This window comes from Aedes albopictus, chromosome 2 (assembly GCF_035046485.1).
Source record: "Aedes albopictus strain Foshan chromosome 2, AalbF5, whole genome shotgun sequence".
NCBI classification, from domain to species: Eukaryota; Metazoa; Arthropoda; class Insecta; order Diptera; family Culicidae; genus Aedes; species Aedes albopictus.
The window spans coordinates 247,390,147-247,404,091 of NC_085137.1; positions in this window are offsets into that span (position 1 = coordinate 247,390,147).

The following is a 13,945-nucleotide window of genomic DNA, read 5'->3' on the forward strand; positions in this document are numbered from 1 at the left end:
ATTGTTTTGATCTAATTTTTGATATTGTTGATTTGGGGTAACATTGATCACGTCAGTGATCAATGTTCATTTGTGTTGAAAATACCCTTACTCATTAAATTCGGGGTCGCTGATTCCGAATATGTTGTCCAAATTCTGACAAATTATGTACTTTTTAAGTTATTTTAAGATTAAAATTCTCTAAACCACGAATAACGCCTAAAAATAGGCAATAGCTTAAGGAATTGATAGCCGACTTTTAATAAATCGTATATTTTACTGAAAAATAGCATTTTCATTAAAGTTTCATTTAATAAATCCAACTCTAGGATATCATATTGAAGTAATAAAGTGATTTCGAAACTCATATTGTATCTAGTATTCACGCCAAGCATGAATGTTTGACAATGTATCTTATTGCGTTACGAAACACAGTTACGGAAAAATCGATTTATTTCAATGTTTATGAAATTCAATTTTCATTAATTGCATGTCATTTAATAGTTAAATGATAGCAGATTACGATATACCATTCGATAGCAGAAACTGATTCAATGTAAAATGCTTGTTTGAACATTTCCTGAGGTGGGTCAAGCCGATCAATGTTACCCCGCTGATCAATGATTCCCCGGCTTACGGTACTTACTTTCAGTCCTGAGCACCCTCGGTGGTGCAGAGCGCCGAATTGAAAGATCTCCATCCTGGGCGATTGCCCGCAATCGCCTCGACCTGTTAAATTTCTGTCGTCTGGCTATATTTCGTTGTTGAGGCTGCGCTGCCATGAGCCTCTGGATCTGCTTCTGCTGCGATGTCCTGCTGGGTTCCAATCTAACGCTTGCTTGCACATTCCGTTGCCGCCCCTGCGTAGAGCATTGCCGACCCACCTCCACTTTCGCTCTCGAATATCTGTCGCTGTCGACTTTGATGACATCGACGTTGGAGATCCAGATGTGAGGCCAACCATGCACGAATTATATAACGCAGGCATCTATTGATGAAGACCTGCAGCCATTAAATGTTCTCCACTGATACACACCAAGTTTCACTGGCGTACGGTAGTACCGATTTCACGTTCGAGTTGAAAATTCGGATTTTGATGCGTCAACTGTTTTTTTTTTTTTTTCAAACAACTCGCAAAAGCAGCTCTCGCCTTCTTGATCCGTGCACCTATGTCGATCTTGGCGCCTCAGCGAAAAAAAAATTAACGTAAAAGTGGTGAATTTTTCAAGGAAATGCCCAAAACGGAATCGACTGACTACTCTCAGAACTTCAAATTCAGCAATTACATTTATTTACAGTAAATAACTTATTCGGGTTGAACTTGTAACGGGGAGCTAAAACACTATGGGAAACGAATCATAGTCATGAACAGAGTTTCCACGTATCTGCGCAGGTTTTTTTGTAGCGGTGCGGCGTTTCGATGATCTCAGGTGCTTCCTGACAGTTCCCGGCCGTTGTCGTCGAAGACGGCTCGCTCTGACGACGTTCGATTGGACGTCCTCGGTGGCGATGACGGCAAATGGCTTAGCCGCTGTAGATGCTGACGGATATTTGTTCAACATCATAACACAACAAGACATAATCAACAAAAGTACGCCACAATACTCGGTTTGTGGCTGCCGCTCTCCATCCTCGGTCGCGCCCAATGCTCGCCAGGTCACGCTCAACCTGGTCCGCCCATCGTGCTCTCTGTGCTCCACGCCTTCTTGTGCCAACCTGATCAGTAGCAAACACCAGCGTTGCAGGGTTGTTTTCCGACATTCTTGCAACATACCCTGCCCATCTTATCCTTCCGGCTTTGACCACCTTCTGGATGCTGGGTGCGCCGTTAAGTATAGCGAGCTCGTGATTCATCCTTCTCGGCCGCACACCGTTCCCCTGCACACCGCCGAAGATCGTCTTTAGCACGCGTCGCTCGAAAACTCCGAGTGCTTGTAGGTCCTCCTCGAGCATGGTCCATGTCTCGTGCCCGTAGAGGATTACCGGTCTTATCAGCGTTTTGTACATGGTGCATTTGGTGCGTAGGTGAATCTTTCTCGACCGCAGTTTCTTCTGGAGCCCTTCACGGCTCACGTTGTTGTCAGCCGTCAGTAAGGATCCGAGGTAGACGAATTCCTCCACCACCTCGAAAGTATCCCCGTCTATCGTAACATTACTACCCAGACAGATCCGGTCGTGCTCGGTTCCGCCTACCAGCATGTACTTTGTTTTTGAGGCATTCACCACTAGTCAGAACTTTGCGGCTTTGCGTTTCAGCTGGGTGTACAGCTATGCCACCGTTCCAAATGTTCTGGCGGTAATGTCCATGTCGTCCGCAAAGCACACAAATTGAAAGGCTTTAGTGAAAATTGTTTCACGACTGTTGAGCCCGGCTCGTCGCATCACACCTTCCAGAGCGATTTTGAAGAGTAGGCATGAGAGTCCATCGCAGTCCCCGGCGAGATTCGATTGAACTGGATAATTCACCCGAAACCCTTACGAAGTTTTACACACCGTCCATCGTTGCTTTAATCAGTCTAGTCAAGTACCCAGGAAAGCCGTTTTCGTCCATGATTTTCCATAGCTCTGCGCGGTCGATACTGTCGTATGCCGCCTTGAAGTCGATGAACAAGTGATGCATTAGGACCTAGTATTCACGGCATTTCTGGAGGATTTACCGTACGGTGAAGATCTTGTCCGTTGTCGACCGGCCGTCGATGAAGCCGGCTTGATAACTTCCTACGAACTCATTCGTTTTAGGTTACAGACGACGGGAGATGATCTGGGATAGCACTTTGTAGGTAGCATTCAAAATAGTGATCGCCCTGAAGTTCTCACATTCCAAATGGTCGCTTTTCTTGTGAATGGGGCAGATTACCCCTTCCTTCCACTCCTCCTGTAGCTGTTCGGTTTCCCAGATCCTGACTATCAGCCGATGCAGACAGATGGCCAATTTTTCTGGGCCCATCTTGATGAGTTCAGCAGCAATACCATCGTTATCAGCTACTTTGTTTGTTTAGAGCTGGTGAATGGCATCCTTAACTTCCCTCAGCGTGGGAGTTAGTTCATTTCCATCCTCCGCTGCACTGATGTCGTCGTGCTGATCGCAGTGCTGCTTCCACCTTTCCACGTCCGTCCGTCAAGAGGCCTCCGTATCCCTGCATATTTCGGCTCGCGGCACGAAGCCGTTACGGGATGCGTTGAGCTTCTGATAGAACTTCCGTGTTTCTTTGGAACGGCACAGCAGTTCTATTTCTTCGCACTCCGCTTCTTCCAGGCGGCGCTTTTTCTCCCGAAAGAGGCGAATCTGCTGTTTCCGCTTCTGTTTGTAACGTTCCACTTTCTGTCGGGTTCCTTGCTGCAGCATTACCGCCCTTGCTGCGTTCTTCTCCTCCAAAACCGTTCTACCCTCTTCGTCGAACCTTTCGTTCCGTCGATTCCGTTCAACGTACCCGATGGTGCTCTCGGCTGCGTCCTTGATGGCTGCTTTCACAGGGAGGCTGTGTTGATAAAAGGTGCTACGTATGGCCATATTTTTGGAGGCGGCGAAATCAATGAGTCGTAGGCCCTATTCGTTCGTCAGCTTGTGGGCGCTGAACTTACCAATCGTCTCTGAATTCCTCCTCCTGGCCTACCTGAGCGTGCAAATCACCTATGATGATCTTGACGTCGTGGCTTGGGCAGCGATCGTACTCGCGTTCGAGCTGCGCGTAAAATGCGTCCTTGTCATCATCAGTACTTCCGGAGTGTGGGCTGTGCACGTTTATTATGCTGAAGTTGAAGAATCGGCCCTTGATCCTCAACCTGCACATTCTTTCGTCGATCGGCCACCAACCGATCACGCGCCTCTGCATATCACCCATCACGATGAAAGCTGTTCCCAGCTCGCGTGTGTTGCCGCAGCTCTGGTAGACAGTATGATTACCTCTAAACCTTCGCACCATGGATCGTGTCCAAAACACCTCCTGCAGCGTTACGATGCCGAACCCGCGGTCCTTCAGTAGATCGGCGAGTATGCGGGAGCTCCCAATGAAGTTGAGAGATCGGCAGTTCCACGTACCGAGTTTCCAATCGCAAATCCTATTCGTTTGCTGGGGTCGTTGCCGTTGGTCTCGGTTCGTATTATTCTGTTGCTGATTTTCCGTTACAATGGTTTATTACGGCTGGCCATAGTGCACAGTTGAGCTTAGAGTCCTTCCCTGGCACTCGGACGTAGATCAGCCGCCTCTAACATGGGGATCAGACGCTGTTGTGAGCCGCTCCTCCTGGAGAGCAGACGCTCAGGTTTGCCGAAGCAAACCCCTCCCCCCCTTCCTTGTCAGCCGACGACCAAAGTTCTTTGGACCAAAGTTCTGTGGTTACCCGATCTTTCCTAAGGATGCTCATAGTTTCCGGCCGGTATCATAGGAGTTGCTGAGCAGAGACTAGTGGGTCACAATGGGATCTGAATTGAGCAGCATACCCAGCCTTTACCGTGCCGAGGGTATATGTATATCATTATTTTATTTGTATCATTTGAAATTCAAGGATCAGAACTATTTAAATGAGCAAAAAAAGTTTTCTTCAGTACCTCTCTGGTACCTTTCAGTCAGCCAGTTTAGCAACGCCCTGGTGCTACTTGCAATTTCCTTGAAGAATTTTGTGTTCACCATTTGATACGTGGACAAAAAATAACAAGTCGAACAAAAATGTTTTTAGTTAATATCCACTAAAGTCCTCAGCTAAGAAGTAAGATATTCCTAAAGTGGAACGCAACGTCACTATGTCAGTCTATAACAGTGACGTTCAATAACTCAACAATCGCATTCTTTTAAGTGACGAATACTTCGCCCTTCCCACGCGCCAATTCAATTTCTTCCATCTCTCATTGAACGTACATCCACCCACGATCCACTATTTACCCACGAAATCACATCTCAGCAAAGATTTTTCAGTAGGCCCCAACTGTTGACCGCCTTTTTTGTTGCACATACTCAACCGGCTCGTAACCGATCGTCAACCCGAAAACGGCGGCGACCGAGAGAAAAAGAAGCGCGTCGTTCCGTTCGATAATTTATTTATTTGTTTACCCTCTTTGCTGTTTTCAGGGGTATCATTCAAACTGGCTCGGGTAACTCAAAGCAGGCAAAAACAAAAACACCGTTCAACAGAAGTACGGATACAGAGTGCGCCAGAGAACGAGTTCAAAGAACATGGAATATTACTTGACCGCTGCTGTGCTGGTTCCTGCCGATCTGACACCACTTTTGCCCATCACCCTTACCTGTAGCCGTAGGGGAGACTGGGGAGACTTGATCCCTTTTTGTTAATTTGCCTGTAACATTAAGAAAAAACACAAAACTAGATCCATTTTTCGTACAGAATGGCAGGTAAACATCTATTGCAAGTTTATACACAACAGAAGGACTTTAAATTATTATTAAAGTTTTCAAAACTGTATTTTTATGGAGGCATGTCTTATGATGTATTTTTCAAAAATGGGTCACAATTGATCCCCTTTTGAGCACATGTTTAATTTAAAGGGAAAATAACTCCAGAAGCTTCCTGTTCATTTTCTTTTCAAGTTTGCTTACATTTTTAATGAATATTGTGTATTTGAAATTATGAGATTTCCTTAAATTGTTAAGGATATGCCGTATTTTGAAAATGGGGAGACTTGATCCCCCTTTTAATGGTGTGTAATAAAATAATAATTATCTGACACGTTTTATCATTGAATATACTAGGATTCCGAGTAAATAGAGGCTTCCAAATAGTATTTCATTTTTCACATGTATAATGTGTGTGTAATCCTCGAGGGATCAAGTCTCCCCATGTCACTGTTGTATACACTAAGCTACATTAATTGAAATATTTATATAACAATCTAATTTGCATAAATACGTTTGATAGTATTTTATTTACACTATGTGCTGTAAAATTTTGACACGATTTGGTTCAATTTTTACAAAGTTATTGAGATTTTTCGGAATAGCCTAAAAGATTTCTGAAGGACTGGAAACAAACCATTAGCCATTGAAAAATAATGCAATGCATAATCAAAATCAATTGTAGCCAAAACATTGTCGTCTGTCCAGATGTTGTTTTGGAAAAAATATGCTAGAAGAAAACTGTTTTTGATTCCGAGAAAATATGGGGGGAACAAGTCTCCCCAGGGATCAAGTCTCCTCAGTCTCCCCTACTTCTCGTCGGGTAAAGTTCCTGGCCACAAAATGAACGCATTCCCCAGTTGAAGATTTGAATGGTGATTGCCACTGTTGCTTCTCGAAAGACGATGACGTTTTACAAGCTGTATTCTGTACCTTGGCGGTAAATTCGCACCAAAATTAGCTCAGACAGAAATGAATTGCATCAAGCATAGCATCAAGTCTCACAGAATCTTATCACACGTTACACAACATTATTGTAATTTACCACGCAAAACATAGTCTTCTGTTCTCAATATGCATTTTTTCACGGATAAGTTTGGCAACGAATGGGACGAAATCGTCGCTTTCCTGCTCCAAAATGATAATTTTCAGAATAAGCGTTTAAAAATTGAAAATCCTAAAGCACCTTCTACAATAACACATATTTTTGATAAAAATAAACAAGTTTAAATTGCCGTATCATGGAAAGGGCCCACTTCATGAGTTTCGGATTACTATATTTCAGCGACTATTGAAAAGGTTAACTGATTACGAGATATGATGAGTACTTTTTTTCGCATTTGGAAGTAGAATCCGTGTACGGTAGAATAGAAAAAGCGAGAATAGAAAAACACCGAGTGACTAGGCTACACATTCATTGGAGTAATACGTAGGTCCACGCAGTACCATTCAACGTTTAGGTGCTTGAACTGAAAAATTTTCGTTAAGTACTGTTCCTTTGAATTCCACTAAGAATTTGCATCCTTTGACAGATGACACATTCCACGCACTTCTACGCCAAGGGTGTGAAATTTCAAAGTGATTGTTTTGCCCCAAGCTTTCCAGCATATGAAAAAGGGTAGATTCAATCTTAGGAAAACCATTTGTTTTACTTAAAATTTGACTGGTAACGTATTTAAATAGTTAGGTGAAGTAATAGCATTTTATGTAAGTAAAATGAATTTTTTCATTGATAAGTTTCAAATATGCCTGCTTGCATATGAAAGTTCAAAAACATTATACCTATTTTTTGTAAATGTAGTATAATGATGTATATTTTATACACCCAAAGGCTACTTTTCATAAAAAATGGGTTTAGATATGTTTTAAGCACTTTTTGCAACTGCCGCAATTTAATGGTGTCCCGTTACGAAAATAGCACATTTGTTGTAATAACTAATTTATTACGAACTTTAGAAAAATGATTTTCAGGATTCTCTTAGTACTCGTGGAGACCTTTCTTTCAATATATGGGTTACCTTGATCGGCGCGTTATCTTAGGCGTTACAATGGGTACGTAGACATGGTGTCCCGTTACGAAAATTTTAAAGACATTCATAAGTGGATAGATAAGTTTGGTTTGATCAATTATTGAACCAAAAAACTGTAACCATGATGAAATGATATTGTAGGTGGTATTTATTTACACTATCCTTCTTGGGGTAACGGCCCTACTGGAACAAAGCCCGCTTCTCAGCTCTACGAAAACTACGTAAAAAAATGGCAGGTATTCTGATGGATCAGCATAACAAGTGTTATTTTATTAAGTTTTGTGGTGACAGCATACTCTTTGAATGCTGTAACTTTTTCAACATGTTGTTGCAAGTGACTGTCGAGGGGGAGGGAATAGAAGCCCTCGATCAGCCCCGGAAAGCTCAAAGGGAAATGCGCTCACAAAACTGAATAAAGCCCAACGCTAAACGTACATTATTGCTTACATTTATTCAAAGCACTTGGTTCTCTGCTCTGGCCCTAAGCAATATCCTCTCCCTACTTTCTTTCTTAAATCTAGTAATTTTCTTCTTACTCACGATTACGCTGGGTGCACCCAGCTTACCGCCGCCACGCTGCCACTGCTAATCCTCCGCTTCATCCTCTCGCGCAGTTTTCGTCGTTGCCCACGACAGACGACTCTCCCCTAAATCCGGTTGTGGGATCTGCTTTACACCGTCGTCGCGGAGTCGAACGTTTGGTGACGCTGGCAATTGGTGACGCTGCCTCCCACGATCTGCCGCCTTTCGGGCCGGATGCTCACCGCAGCCAGGGCAAAAAGGCGCCACGAATGGGGTCTCGATGCTCGGAAATGGTCTCGAATCGTAATGTCGCTGGCTCGCCCGTGCGTCGTGGTACAGCGCTCGAACCACTGCCCTGATCGTCGTATCTCCGCCGGATGCGCCGGATTTGGCCTCGACGGAAGGGCGCTCGCCAGTCGGTTCCGAGTTCGGGTTCCTGTGCGGCTCCTTCTCTCGCCTCCCGCAACTTGTTCGGATCTCGTGCCTGCCTCCGAATGTCCGTCGCCGGTCGAGGTTCCCGACCGTGGGCGACCCACTAAAGAAAGGACGATAAATAAAAAGAGGCCCTGCGAGGGACCACTGGCATTAGCACCAAGTTTAGTTTCTCACCCTCTAGCCGCACTTACTTCCAATGGAAAGCCTCTTTTCTGGATGTGAGCCTTGACGGCTTTGGCGAGGGCTTCGGTTCTTATATTGGCTGGCCTCGCTGTGCTAGAGATGATTTGACCAACTGTGAACGGAAATGCATATTGGGTTATGGGCACCGATCCCAGGAAAGTCCAGATCCCTCACCTTGCAGTGGATTTACGTGGCGCTCACACGGAAGGTGCAGTGCGTGGGCTCCCCTTGATCAACGGTTCCTCCGTTGCCCGTCACGTGCTGAGTCATGTGGGAAAGTTGAGGTTAATGAACTAATCGCGATTGCAGCGGTGTAGGTTTCTTACCTCCTGCGATCTTTTCCTGTTCTGTCCGTGTCGGTCTGGTCACTCGTGATGCTGGCACCCGTGGTGGTTTTGCCCGTGATCACTGGTTCCTGCGGTTCCAGCACGTGCTGATCACACTGGAAAATTGAGGTTATTGGACGAAATCCGGATTTGCTGTGGAGCACTCTTACCTCCTGCGATATTTCCGACCTACTCCCGTTGGCTGAGCCAATTCCGGCCCTTTTTGCCACCCGCACTGGGTGTTACTCACTCAACGACGGAGATTTTCTCCTTCTGCACAAAACAGATTTTCTGTCCGCCGCAAAAACCACACGCGATGTGCACCGAACGGACCACTTTTTCTTCTGCCCGCTTTTTCTCGATCATTCCTCCTTTCCGTTATGTTGGTACTGGTCAGCGAAGACAGATGACAGCTGTCGGTCGCCGTTGGTATAGTCTTTTCCATCGGTGTGAAGCGTAGGATTTGAAAAGACGGTTGGTGTTCGAATGCGCCCACACGGAGCGAATTTTGTTGGCGTGCGTGGCGGGTAATATGTTTTTGTATGTTACGAGTTGTTATTCGTTTATGATTTTATTTCTAGTGCTTCAACTAAACTACAACAGATCTAAACGTAACACAACTCTACCGTAGCGGAAGAATTTTTCATAAATCGGTGATCAAACGATTTATGAAAAATTCACAAAATCTTCAGTCATCCTCCTAGGATGATGGTCAGAGACAAGTCGGTCAACCTAACTCTTGAGCAGACCTCAAGTTACATCGTTTCCTCAACTAAAACCAAACTCATACGCAAGCCTTGGTCGCTTGCCAAATCTTCTCTATCCTCCAAACTGCATAATCTTAATGCTAGACTAAACTTCATGCCAGCTGCGCCTGGCAAAATCTACGACCTCTCAAATCGTCTCTGACCAAAGTCCATGTCCAACTTAAACGAATCCTACGGCAAAACTTTCAAATCGGATTCTAGCCTATGGTATCTGCTAAAATAGGCTTAATTGTACACTAAGCATTAAGAAGCTTTATGTATCGACTATATCTATGGACAAAATTGGTTTGTCTTGGTTTGTGCGTATTTTCTGAGAAAAGAAACATTTACTAATCTAAATCGTCATGAGCCCGAGAAATAGGGTTTTACCGCGCCCCTGGTCGCGTTACTTTTGGGATGAAGATTTCATGACGACCCCCAGATCTTTAACCCTTGGCCACGCATTCGAATTGACTGGAAAAACTTGAGGGTTCGTGTGCACCATCCAGTCGTGGATGTGCTTGGATTGCCGAGATCGTATTTTGTTCCTTCGTAGTGGTGCCACTCATAGCTCTGTGTAGTGAGGATGGTCGAATTCTTGATGATGGGCTCGATTTGTCTCGATCGGCTAACGGCATGACCACTTGGTGTTTCGGTGTGAGAGTTCCTCGGATGTTGCTGCGCTTCATTCGATGTTCTGTTCGTTTGGTATCTGGAGCCTCCCTACTCAACGATGGTTTTCAGGGTCCCAGTCTCCCTTGCCCGCTGTAGGCTGTGTGCTGCGCTCTTCGTGGTGGTATTTGGAGCCTCCCTACTCACTGCTGTTTTCAGGGTCCCAATCTCCCGCGCCCTTCGTAGGCTGCCTGCTTGTCTACCTGCTCTCCCAATGCTCTCCAGTTGCTGTCTCACTGCGCCTGATAGTGGCCGTAAGCTTCAACTCCGCGTCGAACCGATATTTGGTCGTCGAACTCCGGGTCTCCACTCCTCCTATCAGAGAATACATCTGGTGCACTGCCGAGGTACCTGCGTCCCGTTTCCGGAATCACAGGGTGCCATTTCTCTCGCTTGGCGAACGGCTTACGGTACACCTCCTGGCGCGATGGAAGTGTTTTGGTACCGCATGTTGATCTCTCTTTGTAGTCTGTCGATTCGCTGGGTTGTTCGTAGTGGTGTTTGGAGCCTCCCTACTCACTGCTGTTTTCAGGGTCCCAATCTCCCTCGCCCGCTGTAGGCTGATGACTGCTGTGTTCTCAGTACCGGTATCTGGAGCCTCCCTACTCACTACTGTTTTCAGGGTCCCAGTCTCCCTTGCCCGCTGTAGGCTGACGGTTGCGGCGCTCTTTGACATGGTATCTGGAGCCTCCCTACTCACTGCTGTTTTCAGGGTCCCAGTCTCCCTCGCCCGCTTTAGGCTGTTGGTTCGTCCTGGTGTTTGGCGTGTCTTCGTCCTGGTATTTGGAGCCTCCTTACTCGCATTGCTTTCAGGGTTCCAATTTCCCGCGCCCGCTGTAGGCTTCTTGCTACATCCTCCTGCTCTCCCAAAGCTCTCCAGTTGCTGTCTCCCTGCGCCTGATAGTGGCCGTAAGCTTCGACTCCGCGCCGAACCGATGTTTGGTCGTCGATCTCCGGGTCTCCACTCCTCCTATCAGAGAATACATCTGGTGCCTTGACGAGAAACCTGCGTCCCGTTTCCAGAATCACAGGGTGCCATTTCTCCCGTTTGGCGAACGGCTCACGGTACACCTCCTGGCGCGATGGAAGTGTTTGGGTACCACATGTTGATTCTCCACTTGCTACTGTTCGACCTTCTAAGGGATCGGGGGATGGAATCGCAAATCGTTCATTGTTCCTGGCGAAGATCGTGGTCTATTACAAAGCCGGCTGATCTGTCGAGGTGGAGAGGTAGTCGTAAAGAAGTTATTGCTCATCACACCTGACTTTCTACCATTTTCCCGTTTGTTACGTGTTTTTGGAGCGTGGTACTCATGGTTGACAGGCATTGCCTGCGGACATAGCTTTAACATTGTGGAACCTCGTACGGCTGTACGGAAATCCTTGCTGTCGACTCACAATCGGTGTTGCTGCGGTGGAGCACTATTGCGACGGCTTCTCACCCTCAGCTCTCGTGATCAAATCTCCCAATGTTTGGTTTTTTGATGGCTTGGCTGCTTTGTGGTTGACAGGCACCGCCTGTGTACATAGCTTGAACGGCCCGGAATCTCGCTGCTAGTAACGACGATTCCCGTCGATGTAGTCGTCAAATCGGTGTAACGGAAGTGCAGAATCCGGTTGGAACTTCTCTGCCCTCCTGTTCGCTGTAATGATGCCCAATTATGGTGTTTTCTTCAGCGTTCGCTTCTTCGTTAACAGGCACCGCCTGTTTGCATAGCTTGCACACGTTCGTTTAGTCCGCCTTGATGTCCTTCGCGTGGTATCTTCCCTTCTTGCCGCTCAGAACATCTTCTAACACGTACAGGTTCGTCCCGATGATCTCCTTGACAACTGCCGGAACGAATTTCGGCTCGAGCTTGCTGTTGATTTGGTCCGCCTTCGAGGAGAGTACGAACGATCGCCGCCAAACCAAGTCTCCGACTTTGAACGCTACTGATCTTGTGCGAAGATTGTATCGCTGCTTCGCCCGTTGGTGGCTGTTCTTGATCCGCTCGATGATTAGCTTCTGGATTCGACGAATCGCCGAGAGTCGTAGGTCCTGCGCTACCTTCGGGTCTTCTGGTGTGTTGAGCTCCTGCTGCGTGTACAGATCCGTGTGCAACAACAGGTTTCGTCCAAAGTTGGCTTCGTGTGGACTGACGCCCGTCGCTTCGTGCCGAGCAGCGTTTATAGCCGCCGTGATCGCCGGTAGCTTTTCGTCCCACTCTCTATGATCGCCGTCCAACAATGCCCGGATGCAGGTTACTACGACGCGGTTGACGCGTTTGGCGTTATTGACCTGCGGACAGTAGAACGCTGTCTTCATGTGGCCGATCTTGTGTTTCGCTAGCCAGGATTTGAACACCATCGATTCGAACTGCTTCCCGTTATCGGACAGTATCAGCCGTGGCCGAGAGAACTTCAGGCAAACTTCTTCTTCCAAGAACTCCACCATTTTCTGCGAATCCGCTGTGCGCATCGGCTTGACGATCACGTATTTGCTAACCCAGTCGACTACTACCAACAGCACCGTGTTTCCTCGCTTGGAACGTGTGAGCGGACCGACAAAGTCTACCGATATCATCTCCCAAGGAGTCTTTGCTGGCTTTGGGTTTCCCATTTGCGGCATCATTCTTCTTCCCGGTGCCTTGCATGCTTTGCAGGTCGCACAGTTCATAACGTAATCGTGAATCTCCTGTTGCATCTGTGGCCAGTAGTAGTGGGCTTGTAGCTTGTGCCAGGTCTTGTAGAAACCAAGATGCGCTGCTGCTGGTTCGTCGTGGAATCTTCGGATTAGCTGGAATCTCTCTTCTTTCGGAACGACTTGCTTCCACTTGTGGTAAACTGCTCCCACTTCGTCCTTGCAACGGCAGTTCTTGAATAGCGTGTCGTTTGCTATGCGGAAGTCCGGGAATTTATCTCCTTCGCTCTTCACTCTGTCCACCAGCTTTCTGTACCACGGATCCTGAACTTGGTCTACCGTGAAGACTGCTTCAGCTACTGTTCTCGAGAGCGCATCTGGAACAACGTTGATCGAACCCTTTCTATAGCGGATCTCGAAGTCGAACGCGTTTAGACGCAACAGCCACCGGCTCATCAAAGCCGTCGGGTTCTTCATCGACTTCAGGTAGCTGAGTGCTGCATGGTCACAGTGGACAATGAATCGGATTCCTTCTACGTAGCCTCTAAACTTCTCGATCGCTCGGATCACTGCGAGGCACTCCCGCTCCGTGACCGAGTACTTCCTCTCCGACGCTGACAACTTCTGCGAGAAGTAGCTGATGGGATGCTCCTCGCCGTTGATCTCCTGCGTTAGCACTGCTCCGATTGCTGTGTCGCTGGCATCGCACGCTATGGCGAACGGTTTGCTGTAGTCCGGCATCGCCAGTACCGGTGCCGAAACCAGAGCTGCTTTCAGCTTTAGGAACGCTTCTTCAGCTATCGGATTCCAACGGAACTTGGTCTTTCCTGACGTCAAGTTTGTTAGCGGAGCTGCTAGCTGCGAGAAACCGGCGATGAAGCGTCGGTACCAGTTGCAAACACCGAGAAATCGCTGCACCTCTTTGCGCGTTGTTGGAGTCGGGAACTGTACGATCGCTTGGATCTTCTCGTCGTCTACACGCCAACCTTGCTCGTCGATTACGTAGCCGAGGTACTTCATGCTCTTCCGGCAGAACTTGGACTTCTCCGATGAAATCGTGAGATTCGCTTGGCGTAGCCGGCGG